The sequence below is a fragment of the Sturnira hondurensis genome, unplaced genomic scaffold (assembly GCF_014824575.4).
Source record: "Sturnira hondurensis isolate 20B ecotype Veracruz unplaced genomic scaffold, ASM1482457v3 Scaffold0006496, whole genome shotgun sequence".
Lineage (NCBI taxonomy): Eukaryota > Metazoa > Chordata > Mammalia > Chiroptera > Phyllostomidae > Sturnira > Sturnira hondurensis.
The window spans coordinates 12,754,467-12,780,419 of NW_028079127.1; positions in this window are offsets into that span (position 1 = coordinate 12,754,467).

Genomic DNA, 25,953 nt, shown 5'->3' on the forward strand with positions numbered 1-25,953 from the left:
GCAAAGAAAAAGATCCCAAATGAAAGAACAAGAGAATTCTCCAGAAGAACTAGATAAAATGGAGGCAAACAATTTATCAGAGAGTTTAGAGTAATGATTATATAGATAGTCAACAATATGAAAAAAAGACATAAAAACCATATAAAAGGACCAGTCAGAAATAAAGAATGCAATAGCTGAGAATAAAGAATAAAGAATGCAAATAATACACTGGAAGGAATAAACAGTAGGTTATATGAAGCAGAGGATGGAATGAATCAGTGTTTTGGAGACAAGGTAGAAAAAAAAAAACACCCAGACAGAACAACGAAAAAAGAAAAGAATTTTAAAAAATGAGGAGAACTTAAGAAACATCTTTAACAACATGAAGCATAACATCAACATCATGGGAATACCAGAAGGACAAGAGAGTGAGCAAGGGATTAAGAAGCTATTTGAAGAAATAATAACCAAAAACTTCCATAATCTGATGAAGGAAAAAGAAACACTAGTCCAGAAAGCTCAGGAAGTCCCAAACAAGTAAGACCCAAAGAGGCCTACTCTGAAACACATAATACTTAAAATGACAAGGCTTAAAGATAAGGAAAGAATCTTAATAGCCAATAGAGAAAAGCAGGTAGTTACCTACAAGGGAGCACCAATTAGACTGTCATCTTATTACTTATCAGAAACATTTCAGGCCAGAAGGGAGTGGTGCAAAATGTTTCTGGTGATGAAAAGAAAAGACCTACGACCAAGGTTACTTTATCCTGAAAGGCTATCATTTAAAATTGAGGGAGAAATAAGGAGCTTCCCAGACGAGAAAAAGCTAAAGGAGTTTTTTAGCAACAAATGTTAAATGGCTTGCTTTAAGAAGAAGAAGAAAAAGAGAAAGAAAAAAAAAACAGGGAAAACAGTCTAACAATAAAAGGGCACTACATATGTAACTATCAATAATCACCTTAAATGTAAATAGCATAAATGCTCTGAGAGAAAAACATAGGGTACCTGAATGGATAAGAAAAAAACACCCATGTAGATGCTGCTCTCAAAAGACCCATCTCAGATCAAAAGATATACACAAACTAAAAGTAAAGGGATGGAAAAAGATATGTCATGCAAATGAAAAAAAAAGGTGGGATAGCAGTACTTATACCCAGCAAAACAGACTCTAAAATGAAGGTTATAGTAAGGGACAAAGAAGGACATTATGTAATGATAAAGTGAATAATCCAACAAGTGGATATAACTCTAGTGAACACTTATGCACCCAACATAGGAGCACCTAAATATGTAAAGCAAATCTTGTTGGACATAAGAGGAGAGATTGACAGAAATAGTCATATTTGGGGATTTTAACACCCCATTGACTTTAACGGCTAGATCTTTCAGGCAGAAAATCAACAAGGACACAACAGCCTTAAATGATACACTAGATCAAATAGATTCAATTGATATCTTGAGAGCATTTCACCCCAAAGCAGCAGAATATATGTATTTTTCAAGTGCACATGAAGTGTTTCCTAGGATAGACCATGTGTTAGGACACAAAACAAGTCTTAATAAATTTAAGAGGATTGAAATCATATCAAGCTTCTTCTCTCACCATAATGCTATGAAATTAGAAATCAATCACAAGAAGAACATGGAAAGACATGCAAAGACATGAAAGCTAAAAACATGTTATTAAACAATGAATGGGTCAACAATTCAAAATCTATGGGACATAGAAAGCAATCCTAAGAGGAAAATTTATAACATTACAGACCTATCTATCTTAAAAAGCAAGAAAAAGTTCAAATAAACAATCTAACTTCACACTTAAAGAAACTTGAAAAAGAACAACCAACAAAGGCCAAAGTGAGTATAAGGAAGGAAATAATAAAGACTGGAGGTAAATGAAATAGAGTGTAAAAAAATGATACAAAAAATTAACGAATTTCTTTGTATCAAAGAAGAAAAGATAAAGAAAGAAAAGATAAAGAAGATCGACAAACTAGACTTATCAGAGAGAGAGAGAGAGAGAGAGAGAGAGAGAGAATCCAAATAAATGAAATCAGGAATGAAAGAGAAGAAATAATAACAGACAACAAAGAAATACAAAGGATTGTAAGAATATGTTTTGAACAATTATATGCTAACAAACTGGAAAATCTGGACAAAATAGATATATTCCTAGAAACATAATCTTCCAAAAATAAATCAAGAAGAATGAGAAAATCTGTAAAGACAGATTACACCTAATAAAATGAAAGCAGTAATCAAAGAACTCCCAACAAACAAAAGCCCTGGACCAGATGACATCACAGGTGAATTTTACCAAACATTCCAAGAAGAACTAACACCTCTGGTTCTCAAACTATTTCATAAAATTCAAGAGGAGAGAATGTTCCCATTCTCATTTTACAAGGTCAGTATTATCTTAATTCTAAAACCAGCCAGAGACACTACAAAGAAAGAAAATTATAGGCCAATATCTGGTGAACATAGATGCTAAAATCCTCAACAAAATGTTAGCAAGCCAAATACACCAATGTACCAAAAAGATCATACACAAGGATCAAGTGGGATTTATTCCAGGAATGCAAGGTTGGTACAACATTTGCAAATCAATAAATGTGATTCACCACATACAAAAAAAGAAGGATAAAACCCACATGATCATATCCATAGATGCAGAAAAAACTTTTGATAAAATTCAACACCTATTAATGATCAAAACTCTCAGCAAAGTGGGAATAGAGGAAACATACCTAAACATGATAAAGGCCATATATGACAAACCCACTACTAACATCATACTCAATGGGCAAAAACTACAAGTGTTCCCCTTAAAATTGCGAACAAGAAAGGGATGTCCACTTTCACTTCTCTTATGCAACATAGTACTGGAAATTGTAGCCACAGCAATTAAACAAGAAGAAGAAATAAAAGGCATCCAAATTGGAAAGGAAGAAGTAAAACAGTTATTATTTGCAGTTGATATGATACTGTACATAGAGCACCCCAAAAATTCCACAAGAAACTACTCAGACAGATAAATAAATTCAGTGGAGTAGCAAGATACAAAATTAATATTTAGAAATCAATTACATTTTTATATGCTAACAATGAACTAAGAGAAAGGGAAATTAAGAAAACAATCTCACTCACAGTTGCTTCAAAAAGAATAAAATAAACCTAATCATGGACATAAAAGATCTGTATATGGAAAATTATAAAACACTGCAGAAAGAAATTGAAGAAGACACAAATAAGTGGAAGTATATGCCATTTTCATGATAGAAAGAATTAACATAATTAAAATGTCCATACTACCCAAAGCAAGCTATAGATTCAACACAATTCTTATGAAGATTCCAATGATGTATTTCACAGAACTAGAACAAATATTTCAAAAATTTATATGTATGGAGCCACAAAAGGCCCCACATAGCAACAGCAATCCTGAGAAAGAACAACAAAGTTGGAGGAATGACACTACTTAATATCAAATTATACTGCAAGGCCATAGTAATCAAAACAGCATGGTACTGGTATACCAGCATAGATCAATGGAAGAGAATAGAGAGTGCAGAAATAAACCCACGTCTTCATAGTCAATACTTGACAGAGGAAGCAAGCACATACAATGGGTTAAAGATGGTTTATTCAATAAGTGATGCTGGGAAAATTGAACAGATACATGCAGAAAAAAAGAACTAGACCACTTTCTTACACCACACTCAAGAATAAATTAAAAATGGATCAAATACTTAAGTGTTAGATCCCAAATCGTAAAAATCCTAGAAGAAATCATAGGCAGCAAAATCTCAGACATTGCTCATAGCATTTTTTTACTGGGTATATCTCCCCAGGCAAAGTAAACAAAAGAAAAAATAAACAAATGGAACTACATTAAACTTTTTTTTGCACAGCAAAGGAAATCATCAACAAAATAAAAAGAAAACCCACAGAATGAGAGAACATATTTGCTGATACATCTGCTAAGGGGTTAACATCTAAAATTTATAAAGTACTTACAAAACTCAACACCAAAAAAATAAACAACCCAATTAAAAATGGGCTAAGGACCTCAACAGATACTTCTCTAAAGAAGACATACAGATTGCCAAAAGATATGTAAAAAGATGCTCAACATCACTATTTATCAGAGAATTGCAAATTAAAACCACAATGAGATACTATCTCATACCCGTCAGAATGGCTATCATCAATAAATTAACAAACAACAAACTCTGGTGAGGATGTGGAGAAAAGGGAATCTTTTTGCACTACTGGTGGGAATGCAAAATGATTCAGCCACTGTGGAAAGTAGTATGGAGATACCTCAAAAAATTTAAAATGGCAGGGGGAGAAAGATAATAGGGAATAATAGGGGAAGGGCCATCAAGGATCATGTATAAAGGGCATAAGCACAAAGCGAAAGGGGGTAGGTTCAAGCATGGGATGTGGGTATATGTGGGGTGGAAGGCATGGTGGGGTGAGAATGGAGACAGCTATACTTGAAAAACAATAAAAATAATAATAAAAAAGAATCTGCCTTTTGACCCAGCAATACCACTTCTGGGAATATATCCAAAGGAACTCAAAACACTAATTCAAAAGAACATAAGCACCCCTATGTTCATTGCAGTATTATTTACAATCAATAAGATATGGAAGCAGCACAAGTGTTCATCAATAGATGAGTGGATGAAACAACTATGGGACATTTACACATGGCACAGTACTCTGCCATAAAAAATAAGACAATTTTTACCCCTTGGGAGAGTATGGATAGACCGGGAGTATGTTATGCTAACTGAAATAAGCCAGTCAGAGAAAGACAAATGCCATATGATCTCACTCATATGTGGAATCTAACAAACAAACTGAACTAGCATGCAAAACAGAGACAGACTCATAGATGGAGAACAGATGACAGCTGGTTGTGGCGGGGGCAGGTTAGGGAGTGGAGGGATTGAGCAAAAAGGAACAAGGACTCATGGACATGGACAACAGTGCGGTGGTTGCTGGGAAGAGGGGTTGAAAGGGGACTAAATGGTAATGGAAAAATACAATACAGATTAAGTCAAAAGATAAAAGTCAGAAGTAGCAGCAGTTTTTACTCATTTGGTGGTTACTTTTACTTTGACAGTTGCTATATAAAGGAAAACAAGTAGCATTTACCTCATCTTTTTAGGAGAAATCATTTTTTCCTAGTTTAGGAGAGACATACATTCTTTCCAATGAATGCTTTAATTTGAAACCTACAAAATTATTGATATTCAACTCTTTCTAATTTGCAAAATTTCACTGGGTTCAACCAAACATAGAATGAAAGAATTAGAAACCCCCATGACTTTGCAACCCCCATGACATAATTGATTCCGACTGGAATCATTAATGGGTGCTGAAATGATTATGTGAAAATTTGTTGGGGCACAATAACATTCTCCTGGTGCCAAAGAGTCTCCTCTTGGATTACTTGCTGATTATGAAAATGAAAATAAGCTTTACATCTCAGTGGTGAAGTCATCATTTTAACCAAGTCGTAAAACTTAGCTTTGCTAATAATAAGACACCCTAACATGTTTCTCCTATGTGATTCAATCTGGAATTCACAGCATGAGCTATAAAATATTCTAGTCAAGACTGTTTAAACTGGGTGTTGGTTATTCTCCATTTGCCCTTACAAAGGGACTCGATGCCTTTGTCTATCCTGCTTTACGCCCCTGGAGACATCCCTCACCCAGGATCCCTTGTGTTTCAGCTTCGGATTAAATTTGGCTAATGTGGAGGCTCTGGCAGAAGTTTGGAGGATGAAAAAAAAGATTTGGGGTATTTATTCCCTACCACCTCACTGCCTGCCTGGGTACAGTTTGGGCAGTAACTGTGCCCTTTTACACCTACAGATCCTATTAGGGGCTGCTCTTCCAAAGCTCCAGATGACAGGTCCCAGGTGGTGCTTCTGGAGTGTTTCACCTCCACCCCTGGTTGCTCCCTGTGCCTTCGGGAGTCTGCAAATAGTCGTTTACTCCACTCCCTTCAATTTAACCCTTTGAGTGTGCTATCGAGTTCCTGTGAGGACTGACTGATTCAGCCTTATTCTAAATCAGCCCTTTATTTTAACAGGACACCAAGACTAGAAAAACAAGTTAAACAACACCTCGAAATAACAATCAGACAAATCCAGAATTTGGGGCCATTTGCAAGACAACTGGTATGGTGTCTTCAAAGGTAAATATCTTTTAAAAAATGAGTAGGAAAATTCTTCTAACTTAAGATAAACCAAAGAGATGTAACTACTAAATGCAATGTATGAGCCTCATTTGTAAAAACTAGCTATAATGTTTTGGGGGAGAGAGCAACTGGGGAAAGTTTCATATTGACTAGATTTTAGAGAATTATTGCCAATATAATAAAGGTATTGTGGTTTTTAGGCAAATTTTTTTTAAATATGGAAGGGAAAAGGTACAAGAAGTTAGATGGGATGCAGAGAAGGGCAATTTGGATACTTTCTTGAAATTATCAGAGAGCAGGCTTGAGGTCCCTTCCTGGGAAAGCCACCATGAAGACAGACAGCATGGACTGTGGCGCTTCACAGTATCACTGACAGTTTTGCAACCTTAGACAAGCCTTTGGAGGGAATAACTCTGAAAAATAGATTCAGGTGAGTTCAAGCTTATAGTCTACCCGAGCTGGAGAGAAAACAGGATTAGGTTAAATCAGAATTGAGAAAAGTTAATTTTGAGTGACCTGCTTAATAGGATCTAGTCTCATATTTACTTAACTCAATTTAAATTGCATGTCAACAGGTAAAAATTAAGGCAATTTTTTTCTTGGCTAGCATGGAATCCTTTTAAATTATGAATTTCTTCATACAAAAAACATTATCAAGTGGAAACAGGATAACTTTTATTCATTTGATGGTGCTTAAGCAAAGTTAGGGTTTTTTTGTTTTATGAACCACTTGGGTGAATTGCAGGCCTAGAATCTAAGAAAAAAAATGCCTCTCTGATTTCTGCTGTTGTTTTTCACTTTTCTAGAGAGATAGGGGCTTGTGAACATCTCACCTGTCAGGACCCATGTGCCCTGTAAACCTGCTGAAACCTCCAAGGTGGACCAGGACAGAGAGACAAACTCTCAATAGCAGGGTGGACGGTGTGTGGGGGATGTGTGACAGACCCTGCTGACTGCCCACCCAAAGGCTCTCACCTTCCTTACTTCTAGCAAACAGAACCCTGGCTTACCCTGGTTTTCAGGTATCAGGTACCCAAAGTGCTTCCGGGGAGTTATCAGAACTCATCCATTTGCCAATCTTTGGTTGGAACCTGGGCACGTGGCACAACCAGGCCAAGGAGGTGGGAGTGGGGGAATCTTCTGCAGGCCTTGCAGAAGGTTCTTTCCTCCTCAAAAAGGTATATTTGAGAAACAGACCCTTTCTGTCTCTAGAAGTGATCATGTGAGAAGGTGATGCAGTACTAAGATGCTGTTAACCCCCCTCTCCAAAAACAAAAGACCCTGATTTATAGTGTGCACCTATTTCCATTTCTGTGGTGCTAATTCTCTCAGGATGGCTGATTTTAAGCTACCAATATCTCAATAATTGGCCGGAAAATTTAACACTTGGCTCTTAGGAGCCCATAGGAGCCCACTCCAGTCCGCTGCTCATTGCTCAGAGCTACTGTGACTGTTTTGCGAAAGGAGTTGGCAACATGGCTGTCAGAGGAGAAAGACAGAGAGACTAGATCCTTAATGACACCTCGAGCTCCAGAGGTAACCAAACCTAGAATCGTCCCATCTCTGGACTCCTAGTGACATAAGTTAATAAATACACTTATTGTTTAGAGTGGGTTGAGTTGGTATTTGTGTGCAGGGACTCTGAGCTTGATCTGGCTGGTACAGGTGTCCATGGGGTCCCATCTAGTGGAGGGAGGGAAGCACAGCAGGGACAAAACTGCTCTGGATAATGCAAACACTGGTGGTCAGGAGAAGGGGGTGGGGTTGGTCATGGAGGGGTACCATCCGGTTGGAAGAGGACTCTGGCCAGTTGCTGAGAGGAACAGGATGGTGGCTGAGGGCCAGTCATGCTGTCAATGCCCCTGCCAAGGAGGCTGAAGTTCAGGGCAGGGCTCCAGGGAGAGCAGGTGCCAGGGCGCGAGTCAGGAAGCCAGGCAGAAGCCAGGCCTGGAAGCACAGTGCTTTAGGGTGGAGAGGAAGAGGGGGCCTGGGAACAAGGGGTGAGCACAGAGAGAGGCAGCAGTCTAATTCTGGAGTCCTAGACTAGTCTCTCCTTGGCGGGGTAGGGAAATGTCCAGCAAGGCAGTGTCGGAATTCGCTCAGATGCTGATTAGCTGAGATGGAAAGTTGAAGGTTTTCAGTGACATGGATCAGGTTGAGAAATTCGGAAGGAACCAGTCTTCTCCAAAGCTGCTTCAGCACCTTTTCTTGGTTTCATTAAAAAAATACTACTTACATTTTTACTAGATTTTGAAAAGGGGCTTCCTCCACTTTACCCCATACTGTCACAATCTCTGGGGTCCCAAAACACACCACTGAGACTGCTGTTTGGTCTATTAAGAGGTGCTTCATCTTCCCTGGTGTGAGGAAATGTGTTTGCTTGTCTCTGACAGTTGCGGTTTCAATTCCTGTCATGAATGCCCTCACGTACAGTGTGGTGTCGCCTGTTATTCCTTCCCCTCTCTTCTTTATTTTCTTTTCCGATCCATCAAATAACCCTATTCAAAAGCCCATTTGTGTTCAGGTCAGTCCCATTCATTGAATAACTACCTACGAAGGACTGTTATAATTGAATTGTATGGAGAAAGTAGGTTCATAAAGAGTGAAAGCTGATGTGTGCAGTATGGGGTATGGTGAAGAGGGAAACCATTTGGAGCAAACAGCTCAAGGATAATACAGGGCAGCTGTGAAAACAGCCCTGCTGTGAGGTGGCCCCTGGGCCACGCAGCGTTGGGACCAGGCTCCCCTTCATCTAGGCAGCTCTGCTCCATGGCAGACTGCTCTGCTCTGCCCCATTGCACCGGTCCTCAGTGTCTCAGCTCCTGAAAACTTCAGTATTCATGGAAAATGCATCTCTGGTGCCAGAGGGGAACTGGCTTATATAGACAGAAGTCCCTGTTCCTGGTCCCTGATTGGTTTGTCCTCATGCAAATGAGGATGCTGAATCGTCACAGTTTGATTTGTCCAAAGGCACTGTCCTGATAGGTCAGAATAGAGCCACTCTGGTCAGAACTGTACAGCTCCAATTGAATGGGGAAAGACTCACTCCTTGGTTCAAATAGGATTCCAGGAAACCTTTGTAAGTATTGGCTCAAAAGACAGAAACACAGTGCCAACGGGCAGGCCAGTGTGGAGGCTTCTCTGCAAAGTATGGTTTGCACCAGAGGCCTTTGAGCAGAAGTGGCTGCTAGGCTCTGCTTTTTTTTATTTGAGCCAAGTTAGCCACCAGAAGCCCTTCTTAGAAGGTATTTATATCTCTTCTTTTCTTCTCAGGGTTCACACTGGGAAGTCAAAGGGCAGGAAGAGCTTCCTTTGCACTCTGTTACTATTGTAAGTCATGATTAGTAATTTAAATTTTATTCAGAGGGGTGAGTTCTGTGAAAATATTATCAGGATATATAAGAATGGGATCAGACTTCCAGTCAAGGTGGAGATATAGGTAAATACACTTCATCCCCTCAAACAACTACAGCAAAAATTACAACTAGACTGTAAAACAAATATCACCCAGATTCATTAGAAAATTGAGCTGTATAGAAGTCTAACAACCAAGGCTTTAAAGAAACCACATTTATCCAGATGGATAGGAGGGGAGGAGACATGGAGATGTACTGAGAGGTGTGGAGAGATGGAGAGGCTCAGAGAGGCATAGAGACAAGGAATGATGCAAAGAGTCATGGAGATGTGGATTGGGTGGTCCCACACCTATGTGGTTCCACACACCTATGTGTGGTGGATAAGAATTGGGAGGGATACCTCAGGAGTGAGGGATCCCAGCCCCACACCAGACCACCCAGCCCAGGGTTCTAGCAACAGGAAGATAAGTCCCCATAACTTCTGGCTGTCAAAACCAGTGGGAGTTGGAGTGGTGGAAGAAACTGCAGGATTCACAGGAGACTCCTCTTAAAGGGCCTACAATGGACTTAAGACTTATACAGACCCACCCACTCTGGGATTCAGTTCCAGGGTAATGGCTGGAAGGGCACCAGAGGCATACAAGGAGAAATTGATGTGACTGGCAACAGCGCAAGTGCTGGGAGACAGCTTCCTCCCAGGCAAAATTCCAAAGGCCAGGGAGCAGTATTGTCCCCTCTCTGAGCCCTCCCCTACACAGAATCACAGTGACATGGGTTGCCTAGCCCTGGTAGTAACCTAAGGCTTTGCCCCATATAATTAAAGGTACACTTTTCTACAATAAACTACGCTACTAAGACAGGGAGTCAAAGCAGCTCTACCTAGTACATGGAAACAAACACAGAGTGGCTGCCAGCTGAGAAAAAGAAATATCACCCAAATGAAAGAACAGAACAAAACTCTAGGAAAATAACTAAACAAAATGGAGATAAATATCCTATCAGATGCAGAGCTCAAAACACTGGTTATTAGGATGCTCAAAGATTTCACTGGGCACTTCAACAGCATAATAAAGATTCAGGCAGAAATGAAGGTTATATTAAATGAAATAAAGAAAAATCTACAGGGAAAGAACAGTAGAAAGGATGATGTTGAGAATCAAATCAATGATTTGGAACATAAGGAAGCAAGAAGCAATCACTCAGAACAGCAAGAAGAAAAAGAATTAAAAAAAATGAGGATAGACTAAGGAGCCTCTGGGGCATCTCCAAACATACCACTATCTGAAACATAGGGGTACCAGAAGGAGAAGAGGAAGAGCAAGAAATTGAAAACTTATTTGAAAGGACAATTCCCCAGTTTGGTGAAAGAAATAGACAAACAAATTCAGGAAGCACAGAGAGTCCCAAACAAGTGAGACCCAAAAAGGACGACAGCATGACACATCATAATTAAAATACCAAAGCTTAAAAATAAAGAGGAATTTTAAAAGCAGCAAGAGAAAAGCAGATAGTTACCTACAAAGACCATCCCCATAAGACTATCAGCTGATTTCTCAAAAGAAATTTTGCAGGCAAGAAGGGACCGGCAAGAAGTGTTCAAAGTGATGAAAAGTAAGGACCTACAACCTAGATTACTCTGTCTGGCAAAGCTATCATTTACAATGGAAGGTCAGATAAAGTGCTTCCCAAACAAGGTAAAGCTAAAGGAGTTCATCATCACTAAACCATTATTATATGAAATGTTAAAGGAAATTCTATAAGAAAAAGAAGAAGATCAAATCTAGGAATATTAAACTGGTAATAAATTCACAACTATCAATAACTGAATGTAAAAAATAAGCTATAAAAACGAATTAAGCAAACAAGCAGAACAGAAACAGAATCATAGATATGGAGATCATTTGGAGGGTTGTTAACTGGGAGGGGAAGGGAAGAATGGGGGAAAATGTGCAGGGATTAAGAAGTACAAATTGGTAGGTACAAAATAGACAGGGGTATATTAAGAACAGTGTAGGAAATGGAGTAGCCAAAGAACTTATATGTATGACCCATGGACATGAACTAAGTGGGGAATGGCTGGAGGGAATGGGGGTACCTGATGGAGAGGGGGAAAGGAGGAAAATTGGGACAACTGTAAGAGCATAACTGATAAAATGTATCTTTAAAAAATGGAGTCAGTCAGACAGGAGAGGGAATCTTTGAGAGTGAAGTTCTCCTAAATTCATGCTCCTTTCCTACCTGTCCAGGAAAGTTTGGCTTGTTTAAGTAGTTCCTACCAATTAAGAGAGATGCTTCGTGAAATAAGCCAGGTGGTGGACAAATACCATATGATCTCACCTTTAACAGGAAGCTAAACAACAGAACAAACAAGCAAGCAAAATATAACCAGAGACACTGAAATAGAGAACAGGCTGACAGTGACCAGAGGGGAGAGGGGAGGGAATTTCAGGGGAAATAGGGGAGGGATTTAGAGGAACAAATATAAAGGATACATGGATAACAACTAAGAAGGGTGGAAATTGGGGGGGGGAGCACGGGGGGTGGGATAGGATGGGAGTAATAGAAAACTGTACGTGAAAAATAATTAAATAATTTTTAAAAAAGAGAGAGATGCTTCAGAGAGTGAGTGAAAAGAATGCTTTCCTGAAATGCAAAACTTATTGTAAGCAAAGGTAAGTGGTACTTATAAAAAGGGAAAATATTTGTAACTCATTTAATAGACAAGGCCTAATTGTCTTTATATGTAAAAAGGTCTTACAAACCAATAAGAAAAAGGCAGACAGCCCTATCTAAAAATGTGCAAATAGGAAGTCCATTGAAAAGGAAACACAAATGTTTCTTAAACACATATAAGATAACTACCCTCCAAAATTACTTTAAAAAAATCAAGTGTCTGTCCTTGTGTATAAGGACCAATCAGACACAAACTTATGTGATGTGACTGATAAGATGCAACTCTATTATATAACCTGTATATTTGTGGTTCAAGACAAGGCCTTCACTCCAGATGGTTATTATTTTTTTTTCTTTTAAAACTTTATTTATTTATTTTTAGAGGAGAAGGGAAGGAGAGAGGGAGAGAAGTATCAATGTATAGTTGTCTCTCATGCGTCCCTTGCTGGGAACTGGCCTACAACCCAGGCATGTGCCCTGACTGGGAATCCAACCGGTATCCTCTGATTTGCAAGCCCGTGTTCAATCCACTGAGCTACACCAGCCAGGGCCAGGTGGTTATTGTTGTGCTGGCTGTTGTCATTTTTTTAACTTGATAATGTAAGGGTAAAAAGGTCAGTGTCCCTGACTAAATAGTTGTGAACTGCATGTTTTAAAAATTCTCATGGCAGACCAGTGTGCCTCTTGCAGCACATGAATTGAAAATTTCTGTTCTGCTCTATATATGTAAACCAAATAGTCCTAAAATAATTTAAAAAATGAAGTAGAATGGTGATACTTGTGTGACATTGTAAATATAATTAATTCCACTGAATTTTGTGTTTTAAAATGGTTATCTCAGCAAATTTTATGTTACATATATTTTACCACAATAAAGTAAAAAATTAAAAAATAAAAGATAACTAACTTCATGATAAGAGAAATAGAAATTAAGTTTACACAGCCATCATGTATTCAATTGGCAGTGAGAAAAGACATTACCATGCTGTGTTGGTAAGAGTGTGAGGAGTAAGGTGCCCTCGTAGATGATTGGTTAGAAAATAAATTGGTACAATTATATGAAGGGTCATTTGGAAACATCCTTCATAATTATGAATGTCTACACCCTTTGATGAATCAAAGCCAATTCTAGGAGTTTATCCTACAGATTTGTCACATATAGGTAATGACAAGTTCACAAGGTTATATATTGCAGAATTGTTTGTAATAATAAAAAATTGGAAACAATCTATGTATCTGTCAATAGGGATTAGTTAAATAATTATGGCATATCCAAATAGTGGACTATAATGTAGCCATAAGAAATTAGGATACTTTTTATGTACACACATTGAGAGATGTCCAAGATACTTCAAGTGAAAAAAAATTAAGATGCAGAAAACTGGGTAACATGAGGGTAGAGAAAGACTATTTATACCAGATATATATGTATTTGTATACATATATATATATATATATGGTCCAGAATGATATTGAAGAAATTAATAATATTTAGTCCCTTGGTGGAGAGGAATTAGGTGCCTAGGGCATAGGGTGGGAGAAAGACTTCTTAATTTTTTACTTTGTAATTCTTTTGTGCTTACATATTAATGCACTCACAGTTCATATTAATAAGAGGAGTGCTCTGACACAGATTAAATCTGAATGACCTAAATTTACACAGTTTGTAGTACATTCTCAATTTTTCCTTTCATCCTCTTTCATTATTGACTTTAGTGGCCATACAACCTCCACTCACGCACTTCCCTGTTCTTCTAGGTTCCATGCATTTTCTCTCTCTACTTCTGACCTCAATTTGTTTCTTGATTTCTCCTGCAGCTGTCGGGTAACAACCCTTTGGCTAGATTTCACCATTTAGTTCTCTTTTTCTAAGTGCCAGGCCTGGGGCAATCATGTCAATCCTTATTCAACACTTTTTCCCCTAGACAACAGAAAATAAAGTCATTGGAAGGAAGCTAGCTTTCTCTTCAGGGAACCAAACAACTGACAGAATGGGAGTTAGCAACCTATGCCATGTATGTTGCTAATGTTATTTTAAGAGATAAAATGTAGAGGGGGTACTGCATATGCATATAGAAGAGCAAGAAGTCTACCCTCTGAAGAGTGCAGTAGCAAGATTTGGAGGTTTGAATTCAGATTCTTGGTCTGCCATTTATGGGTTATGTGACTTTAGGCAAGTCTTCTTAGCCTTATGTTTCTCCTCTATCAAATGAGTTCTATAGTTAATGGTTAATGTGGCTAAGACTGCTAGCGGTCCACCCCAATCCATTTTTGTTTTCTTTTGTGGTAATAGGCGTATAGCTGGACATGTGGTTAGTAATATGTTTTCAGCTCTGCCTTGCTGTTAGATGTGGCCAAGGAACTAATTCCCTACCAGTAGAGTGCTGCTTGACACGTTTGGCTCTGGGACACAAGACTCCTTCATGTTCCTTTCCTTATAAGCTGGAACCAAGAGCACCCCAACCTTGACCATGGAGATGAGAGTAAGATTGTAGAGATGGCAGAGCAGTGACTTTGGAAGAAACCAGGTCCCTAAATAAACAGTTGGAGCACAACTGTCTGCCCAACTGGAACATCTGCCCACTGTTACATAAGAGAGAAATGAGATCTGACTTCAAACCACTCTGTTACTGTTGAGTCTTCTTGTTAGGACAACTTGGCCTTGCCCTAAACAATATAGTTAAGACTCTGTATGTTGCAAGTAATATAATGACCAAATAGAACAAGGCAAATAAATAAATGGTATTATTTGATTTTGATTCCAACATAACAGAAAATTTAAGAAGTAAGAAAAACAACATTGTTTGATTCAGTGACATCAACGAAGAATTGACTTCTTTCCATCCCTTTGCTCTGGCTTTTGTGGAGTCAAATTCATCTACAGCTGGTTATCTTGAACAGTAATTCCAGGCTGCGTGTTAGCTCAGTACACCCTCCAGGAGGAGAGAGAAGGAGAAGGAGAGGGAGAGGAAGACGGGGAGAGAGAAAGAGAACAACTGAGCTTCTTTTCAACACCCTTAGTTAGCATACTTCTTACTGACCCAATTTTGGGCACCTGTCTTCCCTGATCTGCGACCATAAAATGGGCTTATATGCATCATTTTAATCCCCATCCACTTGTCCTACCTCTAGTGGCGGGGCAGGTCACCTTTTCCAGAACATATGGATTGTATCGAAAAGGTGTGGGTACCCTAATAGAAATTGGAATGGTTACCAGGGTAAGAGGGACTGGATGTTGGGGAAGTGCCACTTTGTCCACTACAGGGATGCTGTGGTTGTTTTAAGAATTAGATTGACTAAGATAATACATATAAAGGGGCTAACAGAGTGCCTGGCACATAGTAGGTGGGCCATGATTGTTAAGTTACTCTTCCTTCCTAGATCTTGTTTGCTCTGCTGCAAAGTGATATGGGGTTAGAGAAGATTTCCTCTTCAGGTGTTTTAGGCTGTGCACTTACAGGACCAGGAAGACAGGATTGTGATGCTCACAAGAAACTACCTCTCAGTATTAAGAGTTCTGTCACCCAGAGCAATCATTGGTGGGAGTGGCCTATGCCTGGCACTGCTACCTCACACTCAGAGAAAAATATAAGAGGGCTTGGTACTACCCTTTCAAAGGCTCTTGTTGGTCATAGATGCTCACTGGTCTATCAACTTATAAAGACCCAGGATTGAGATTCCAGAAGGGGTGACCTGCCTATTATTTGTGTTGGTTCAGGTAGGATGTTGGTTGAGAGATGCATTTGGGCCATTTTGTTGGCTTTTCTGCCTGTATACACTTGCTAAATGCTTTATAATATAATGAAGAGATTCTAGGCTTGAGTCCAGAGCCCCCACTTTACAAGTAGCTGTGTAACCTTGTGTAAATTAACCTTATGTAATTTAATTCTTAATGCCTCAGTTTCCTATATGTAAACAGGGCCTCAATTATTGTTCTACCAATATTTAAAGATTGTTTTGAAGCACAAAGAAATGAGGTGTTTGAGAGCACTTTGTAAATAGAAAAGATCTGAGATAAGAGGAATTAGCACCCTGGCTGGAGTAGCTCAGTGGATTGAGCGCAGGTCTGCAAACCAAAGCATCGCAGTTCGATTCCCAGTCAGGGCACATGCCTGGGTTGCAGGCCAGTTCCCAGCAGGGGATGCATGAGAGGCAATCATACATTGATGTTTCTCCCTCTCTCCTTCCCCTCCCCTCTAAAGATAAATAAATAAAATCTTTTTAAAAAGAGGAATTAGCGAACACAGTAATGAAAATACTTTGCTTATGCAGAAGTTTCTCTAAACTAAGGGCCAACCTAGCTGGGGCTTGGGAAACGAAACTGGTTGAGACAGAACAGACCAACTGGGCCATTGTTGATCATAGTAGAAGAAGATAGAGCTAGGTTTAATTAGCAGTTCTATATTGACTGACTAGGTGTGTTTGTTCCTGGTATTTTGGGTATTATCTAATTTAATTTTTTAAGTGACACTTAGGGGATAAATATTATTAAGCCAGTTTTACAGATGAGGAAACAGGCTGACAGTGGCTAGGTAACAGGCCCAATGTCACACATTTAGGGAGTGGCAGGCCAAGATTTGAAAGTTAGGCCTGTTTAACTACCAAGGCAAGGGAAGCCATCAGCTGATTCAGACAAGAAAGAAATTGCACCCAGGTTGACTAGTTAATAAGACATGTAGCCACTCATCCAGGGGCTCATAATAACCCTTTCATTTGCCTACTCATCCATCCGATCCACTAACACTTTCTGAGCATGTTCCACGTAGCAGGAACTGTGCTAGACTTGGAATAAAACAACGAAGAAATACAGTTCCTGAAGGGTTCAAGAAGCATTGGTGCAGCAGAATAGCTTGCCAAACATCCCGTTTATCCTCAGTTCAATCCTGTTAGGAAAATTGTTCCTATTGCTTGGCCAACATGAAAGTTTTAAACACTATTGTTCTATAGAAATGGCCCACTTACGCTGCTTTCTGCCAGAGAATGGCATAAGCCCATAATGACTGAACATCATATAACCCAATGATTTCATTTCAGAGGCAACTGCACAATGATTTTGAGATGCTAATAATTGCCTATTGCTCTCAGGATTATCTTATTGTCTGGCAATAGTTATGAAGACAGTGGGGTTTTAAGAGGCCATTCAGTAAGAGTGACAGAAGGAACTATTTTGTATTTTTCTCTGAATGATTCTCAAAGTGAGAATCTAATTCAGAGCCCATAAAGGTCTGATAGAACTTCAGTGATAACCTCAAAGCCCTTAAAGCTGAGAGGAGGCTGACTTACAAAATAATACAAAAACTAAAGGTGTGCCTCATCCATAAGCAGAGTGTTGTTTCCTTTCAGAGATCCTGATTGAAATGGGGAGGAGCTGGGTCAGACCCACAATTAACGTAGCCACTGAAATGATGGTTAGCATCTTAATTTAAAAAAGCATCCCTCTTTCCTTTGGCAGGAGCATATTGTACAAATAAGCACCCCAGTCTTTAAAAAATTCTACAGTTTAATCTGTCTATATCAATGTCATTTGATGAAGGTTTTTTTTGAGGGGGAGAACCATACTTTGTTAAGTACCTACTAAGCACCAGAGGTGTTATGGAGTTTGCTTATTTAACACTCAGCACCGCCTTGTGTGTTGTGTTTTCACCACTTCACAAAGCTCTTTGTCTTACTCAGATTCAGTATTCATTCAACAAATATCTATTGAATGCCTACTATGTTCCAGGCACGTTTTGGTAGTGAGGATACAGCAGTGAGCAAAACCTACAAATGTCCCTGTCCCCATGGAGCTTTTATTTTAGTGGTTGGAGACAGAACTAAACAAATACACAAACAAACATATAAGATGTGAGGCTTTGGAGATCAGTGTTACAGAGAAAGTAATGGGGCAAGGTGAGATTGGAATAGTAGACAGCGGGAGTGTTTTAAGATGGCGGTGGAGTAGGATAAAGGATTTCGCTTCCCCCCATGAGCCGGAGAAAAATCAGGCTGATCTGTGGAGGAGCGCAGCGGATAGCCAACAGGAACACAGCATATAGGAAGGTGGGACTCCAGAAAGTGTAGTGGACACTGAATGACCAGAGGTTGAGGACAGGAGACGACCGCAGGTCAACAAGGTATGAGGGAACAGTGCAGAGGCTGCAGGCCCTCTGCTGGGCCACACCAGGGCCCCGGCCGGTCTGCCTTGGTCTCTGGGAGCCGAGGGTGGGCAACAATGACCCTGAGAGAGAGCCAGTCACCGGCACCCTCCCTATCTGGCAGGGCGCAGATTGCCAAACACCAGGAGAGATCGGTTTACCTGTAGTGGCAGAGAGACTTGTGGGCATTGGGAAGCAAACCAGAGAGCTCTGATAACCCGTGGAGTCAGGCTGTGGTTGCTGGCTTGGGAGAACTGAGAGTTGCCTGTGCATTCCCTGTAGCACGGGGTCTGAGCCAGCTCTCCCACAGACTCTGGGAGCCTCGGGTTGCCAGCAAGGCCCCTGGAAGAGAGCCAGTCATTAGCTCCCTCCCTACCCAGCTGGGCGCAGACTGAAAAGTGCCAGTCAGGCTGTGGTTGCTGGCTTGGGAAAATTGAGAGTTGCCCTGTGCGTTCTGCCATAGCACTGGAAAAGGTCTGTGCCCAAGCCTGAGAGACCAGGAAAGCCTGGCTGAGAGCGCGTGCCCTCACGCCAGGCCAGGACTATGAATCCTGGGGAAAAATCTGCTCTCAGTAGGGCGCTGGAGAGCGGCACCAATCTGGATCTTGGGAGGGCACTGGTGAGACCGGTTGAGTTCACCAAGAAGCAAGGAAGGCCACACTAATAGCCCCTTAGGCTGCTGAAGCTAGTGAGACCAGAAGAAAAGGTTTGACTAGCTGGAAACCAACAAGAGGAGTAGGTGGAAGCAGAGAACACAAAGATACATGCAGGAGGCTGCACCACTGAATTTCACAGGTATCCTACCACAGAAGTTCACACCATAAACCCAGGGAACCAGAACAGATCAATTTAAGAAGCTGAGGCCAACAAGAAGAGTATCACAAACAATGGGAAGACAAAGAAACAATCCCCAAATGAAAGAAAAGGAAGAAGTCTCAGAAAGAATATTAGATGAAATAGAGGCAAGTCAACTATCAGATATTGAATTCAAAGCACTGGTTATCAGGAAATTCAAAGAGCTTACAACGAGCTATCAGAAACTACAGGGGAGCTACAATGAACTCTCCGCAAACTATACCAACATGAAAAAGGAAATAGAAACCATCAGCAAAGGCCAAGAGGAAATGAAGAATACAATTGCTGAACTGAAGAACAGAGTAGAAGGTATGAAAAGTAGGATCGATGAGGTGGAAGACCGCATCAGTGAGCTAGAGGACAGAGTAGAAAGAATCTTCCAGACAAAGGAAGTAAAGGAAAAGAGTCTCAGAAAGAATGAGGAGGGATTAAGAGAAATGCAAGACAATATGAAACGTAATAATATCCGAATAATAGGAATACCAGAAGGAGAAGAAGAAGAACAAGGGATAGAAAACCTATTTGAAAGAGTAATAACAGAAAATTTTCCTAATTTGATAAGAGAAAAAGTCACACAAATCAAGGAATCGCAGAGAGTCTCAATCAGGTGGAACCTAAAGAGGCCTACTGCAAGACACATCATCATTAAAATTGCAAACCTCCAAGACAAAGAGAGAATCCTAAAGGCAGCAAGGGAGAAAAAGGAAGTAACATACAAGGGAGCCCCAATAAGGTTGGCTACTGACTTCTCAATGGAAACATTCCAAGGAAGAAGAGAATGGCAAGAAATATTCCAAGTAATGAGAAACAGAGGCCTACAACCAAGGCTACTTTACCCAGCAAGGCTCTCAATCAAGATAGAAGGCCAAATAAAGAGTTTCCAAGACAGAAGAAGTCTAAAAGAATATGCCTCCACCAAACCAGCTCTACAAAAATTACTAAAAGGGCTGCTTTAAGGAAAGGAAGAAAAAGAGAGAGATGGAGAGGAATACAGGTACATAAATATCAATGAGTAAGTGCCTTTCAATAACCTTAAACATAAATGGATTAAATGCACCAGTTAAAAGACATAGAATAGCTGAATGGATAAGAAAGCATGACCCACACATATGCTGCCTACAAGAGACCCACCTCAGGTCAAAAGATCATCACAGACTAAAAGTGAAAGGCTGGAAACAAATTTTCCAAGAAAATGGACAAGAAAAAAAGCCGGGATAGCAATTCTCATATCAGACAAAATAGACTTCAAAAACAGGGCCATAAAGAGAGACCCAGAAGGTCACTTCATAATACTCAAGGGAAGAATCCACCAAGAAGACATTAACATCGTAAATATATATGCACCCAACATAGGAGCACCCAAATATATAGGGAAAATCCTAGAGGACCTCAAGAAAGATATTGACAGCAATACAATTATAGTAGGGAAATTTAAAACCCCACTGTCAAAAATGGACAGATCTTCCAAACAAAATATTAACAAAGATATTGCAGCATTAAACGATACCCGAGATGAAATGGACCTAACTGATATATATAGAGCCCTTCATCCCAAAGAAGCTAAATACACGTTCTTTTCAAATGCACATGGAACATTTTCAAAGATAGACCACATGATAGGACACAAAACGAGTCTCAACAAATTCAGGAAAATAGAAATCACACCAAGCATCTTCTCTGATCACAAGGGACTGAAATTGGAAACCAACCCCACAGGAAAAAAACCAAAACGCCCAAAAGCATGGAGATTGAATGGTATGCTATTAAACAACGAATGGGTCAAGACTGAAATTAGGGAAGAAATAAAAAAACTTCTTGAAACTAATGAAAATGAACTCACAACAACCCCAAACTTATGGGACACAGTGAAGGCAGTCCTGAGAGGGAAGTTCATAGCAATACAGGCTTACCTAAAGAGGATAGAAACATTTCAAACAAACAACGTAACCTGACACCTGCAAGAACTCGAGGAACAACAACAAAGACAGCCCAGAGCAAGTAGAAGGAAGGAAATAACCAAGATCAGAGCAGAACTAAATGACATAGAGACTAAAAGCACAATTCTAAGGATCAATGAATCTAGGAGTTGGTTTTTTGAAAAGATAAACAAAACAGACAAACCTTTAAGTAGGCTCATCAAGAAAAGAGGAGAGAGGACCCAAATAAACACAATCAGAAATGAAAGAGGAGAGATTACAACTGATACCACAGAAATAGAAGGGATTGTAAGAAATTACTATGAAGAACTGTACGCCAAGAAATTTTAAAACCTAGGTGAAATGGACAAATTTCTAGAAAAATATAATCTTCCAAAACTCAATGAAAAAGAAGCAGAAAACCTGAACAGGCCAATAANAGCACCAACTTACACCATGCACCAAAATAAATTCAAGGTGGATAAAAGACTTAAATATAAGCCGTGAAACCATTAAAGCCCTAGAGGAGAGCATTGGCAAGAAAATCTCAGATATTCCACACAGCAATATTTTTACTGATATGTCCCCTAGAGCAAGGAATATAAAGGAAAGAATAAACAAATGGGATCTCATCAAAATTAAAAGCTTCTGCATGGCTAAGGAAAACAGTATCAAGATAAAAAGAGAAGCGACTGTTTGGGAAAACATATTTGCCAATGATACCTCAGATAAAGGTTTAATCTCCAAAATATACAAAGAACTCACACGACTCCACACAAAGAAGACAAGCAACCCAATTAAAAAATGGGCAAAGGACTTGAACAGACACTTCTCCAAGGAGGACATACAGAGGATCCAGAGGCACATGAAAAGATGCTCGATATCGCTAGCTATCAGAGAGATACAAATTAAAACTACAATGAGATACCACTTTACACCAGTCAGAATGGCTATCATAAACAAAGAAACAAACAACAAGTGCTGGAGAGGTTGTGGGGAAAAGGGGACCCTAGTTCACTGTTGGTGGGATTGCAGACTTGTACAACCACTATGGAAAAGAGTATGGAATTTTCTAAGAAAACTAAAAATGAATGTGACTTTTGACCCAGCAATTCCACTATTAGGAGTATATCCTAAGAACCCTGAAGCACCAATCCAAAAGAACCTATGCACCCTGATGTTCATTGCAGCACGATTTATGATAGCCAAGAGTTGGAAGCAACCTAGGTGCCCATCAGTAAATGAATGGATCAAAAAACTATGGTACATTTACACAATGGAATTCTATGCTGCAGAAAGGAAGAAGGAGCTCCTTTGCAACATCATGGATGGAACTGGAAAGCATTATGCTGAGCGAAATAAGCCAGGCAGTGAAAGACAAATACCATATGATATCACCGTTAACAGGAATCTAAACAACAAAACAAACAAGGAAGCAAAATATGACCAAAGACACTGAAATACGGAACAGGCTGACAGGGTCCAGAGGGGAGAGGGGAGAGAATCATAGGGGAAAAGGGGATGGACTCACATGAACAAGTATAAAGGACACATGGACAATAACTAAGGTGGGGGGTGGAAATGGGAGGGAGGCGGGGAGCACTGGGGGTGGGAGCAGGGCTGGGAATATAAGACAGAAACCTGTACTTGAACAAGAATTTTAAAAAAGAGAAAAGAATGTAGCTAACAATTTTTATTATATTTTGTTTATGTTTCCATGATAATGCTTTAAATATATTAGATGTAATAAAATGCATTTTTAAAAATTTTTAAAAAAGGAATAGTAGGTAGGAAGGGCAGGTGAATTTTTATGGATTTGAATTTACACAGAATGGTCAATGTATTAGTTGCATATTGCTGAGTAATGTATTTCCCCATGATGTAGTGGCTTAAGACCACAACCATTTATTATCTTATAGTTCCTGTGGGTCAAGAATCTGACTATATACAGCTTAGCTAGTGTCTCTGTGTCAAGGTCTCTCAGGAGTTTGCTTTCAGTGTGTCAGGATGTTGGAGTGAGTGTCTCACTTCCTTGCCGGCTCTTGGCTGGTGGCCTCCCTCAGGCCCTGCCACGTGGGCCTCTCCATGTGGCAGCTCACGATGTGACGGTTGCTCTCACTCGAGTGAGTGGGCAAATGAAAGACTGACTGTGCCCAAGATGGAAGCACGGTCTTTTTGTAGCATGACCTCATCGCCACTGTCCAATTCTATTCTCTAGAAGCAAGTCACTAAATTCAGCCCACATTCCAGCATTAGGGGTTATAGAAGGCTGTGAATACCAGGAGGTGGAAATCATTGGCAACCATCTTAGAAGCTGTCCATCACATTTAGGCAGGCCTCTCTAACGAGGTAACATCTGAGCAGAAACCAAAAGGAAGTGAGGGAGCAAGCATGGCTATCCAAGAGAAAAGCATTTTAGGCAGAGGAAATAGCAAGTGCAAAGGCTGAGGGAGGAATGATGTAAGATGAAGTCAGAGAGGCAGCGTTGGATTAGATGATGCAGTTTTATGTGCATCGTTGTGGGGAATTTGGATTTTACTCTGGGATGAGAAGGCTTTGGAAGGTTTGGGGCAGAGAAGTGACATGACTGAAAAAGCTGAAAAATACTGGGGGAGAAGTGGGTTTTGAGAGGGGAAGTATAAATCAGAGGGTTTGCACATGTTAATATATGCAAATGTCCGAGAGGAGATGCTGAGTTGGCAATAAAATACATAAGCCTGGATCTCAGGAGAGTGGAGTGGACTATAATTACAAATTTGGGAATTCCCAGAAGAAGGTATTTAAAATCTATGTACTGGATGAAAATACTGAAGAAGTGAGTGTAGTTGGAGAAGGGAAAATACTTGTGGGTTGAAACTCTTACGCACCCCAAGGTTTAGAAATTAGGAACATAAAGTCAGCAAAGAAGATTGAGACAGAGTAATTAGAAACGGGGAAGGAGAGACAAGAGAGATGAGTGCCTTGTGTGCCAAGCGAAGAAAGTGTTTCAGTGGGGAGAGTGTGGCCAACTGTGTTAAATACTGCCAACTGAGGTCAGGCAAGATGAGGACTGAGCGTTGACCATGGTTTGGGAACATGGAGGTCGTTGGTGGCCTCGACGAGAGTTGTTTCGGTGGAGTGGGAGAGTGAGCGGACAGCATGTGGAGATGGTAGAAACTGAGTTCTTTTGGAATATTGATGCCTTTCAAGAATTGGTTTACTGAACCACCTGCAACTACAGTGTTTATTAAAACAATAGATTTGGGGGACCCCACTCCAGAACCTCAGGGGTTGGCATCTTGTGATCTTCATTTTTGGTGAGTCCCACAGGTGATTTTTGAAGCACATGAATATTTGAAAAGCAATGTTCTTCCCTATGAATTTTATCTTACATCTAGTCATGTTACTATTTGACTTAAGATATTGTAAGTATGTTCTGTTTGTGTAACCCAAATGAGTATGTTTTTTTCTTTTTTCTTTTGGATTATCATTTGTTCTGGAGACAGTCCTATATTTCCCATTAGGCTTTTTGTTTCCTGAAGGTTTTTAAAAAACCCGGGCAAAGAAATTCTACAATTGCAAAGAACAGCAGTAGATAAACACATCTCTTTTCTATGAGGGCTCCTAGGAACTTCACAAATTTTGAAATTCTCAGAATCTGCATGTTGGCTTCCTGAGGGCTCTGAAAATGGAAAGACAAAATTCATGCAGGTTCAGGAAGAATTCAATATTCCATAAATCACTGAAATGCTTAATTTAATGAGCTTCTCCATCAAGGAAGATGGAGGAACTGTTCTAGTTAGGTCTGGCAGAGGGCTGGGGGCTGCTGGGCCACCTATATCACGAGAGCAAAGACTCCACTGTTCTGCACTATCTGGAGATTGTTCTTTTCTGCCCCGAGACTTTGGCCCCAGAGCCAGATATGTTTCAGAAAGGAGGCAGCCACAATTTAAATTTGTGTCTTCTGAGTACCACTTAGAAACCAGGACTCACAGGGTTGAGGTTTTGGGAAGAGGGTTCTTCTGAAATGTTGGTCTTTCTTTCCTTAATCTCCCATTCTTTCCTTACAGACCCCTTGTAAGGCCTGCAGACTACTGTCCATGTCCCCTCGCTCTGGAATGTTCACCCTTTATCACAAGGGAAATTTTTTTATTCTTTTGGTCCTTCCCCATACCTTGTAAACTCTACAACTTTGATGACAATGAAGTTCTGGCTGCATAGGCATTTTGGCTCCAGAAGTTCATGGGATGAAGGGAGAGTTAATCCTGTCAGTGAAGGGGCCAATTCCAATCTTTCCTTTAGTGAGAGATACTTCTGATTTCCTTCCTATTTTACTTAAGAAGGAAGAGACCATTGGCAACATTTTTCTTAGAAGTAGACCAACATAGCTAACAGAGGTATACAGAAATACTGCATTTTTAGGACAATAAGATGCACCTAGGTTTTAGAGGATGAAAATAGGGGAAAAAATTGAAGCAAAAAATGTGGTAAATGTTTAATAACCTGTGACCCCACTCCACTGCCACTGCCCCCCTCTGCCCACAAAAAGCCAGGTAAGTACATTCGGACTATGAGATGCACCCCCATTTTCCTCCCAAATTTGGGGGAAAAGTGCATCTCACACTCCAAAAAGTACAGTAATATGCCAGTTACTTCTATGTGTGTTTATGGGTCTAAGGCAACTTAAAGTGTGAGAGAGACTAGAAAAACATTATGAAAATGGTACTTGTGAGTCTAGTTGTTGATGGGTGTTTAAATATACATTCCCCCAATGACTGAAATGGTCAAAGCAATGATGTAAACAGAAAAAAAAATAAACGTATAGATATAACATAG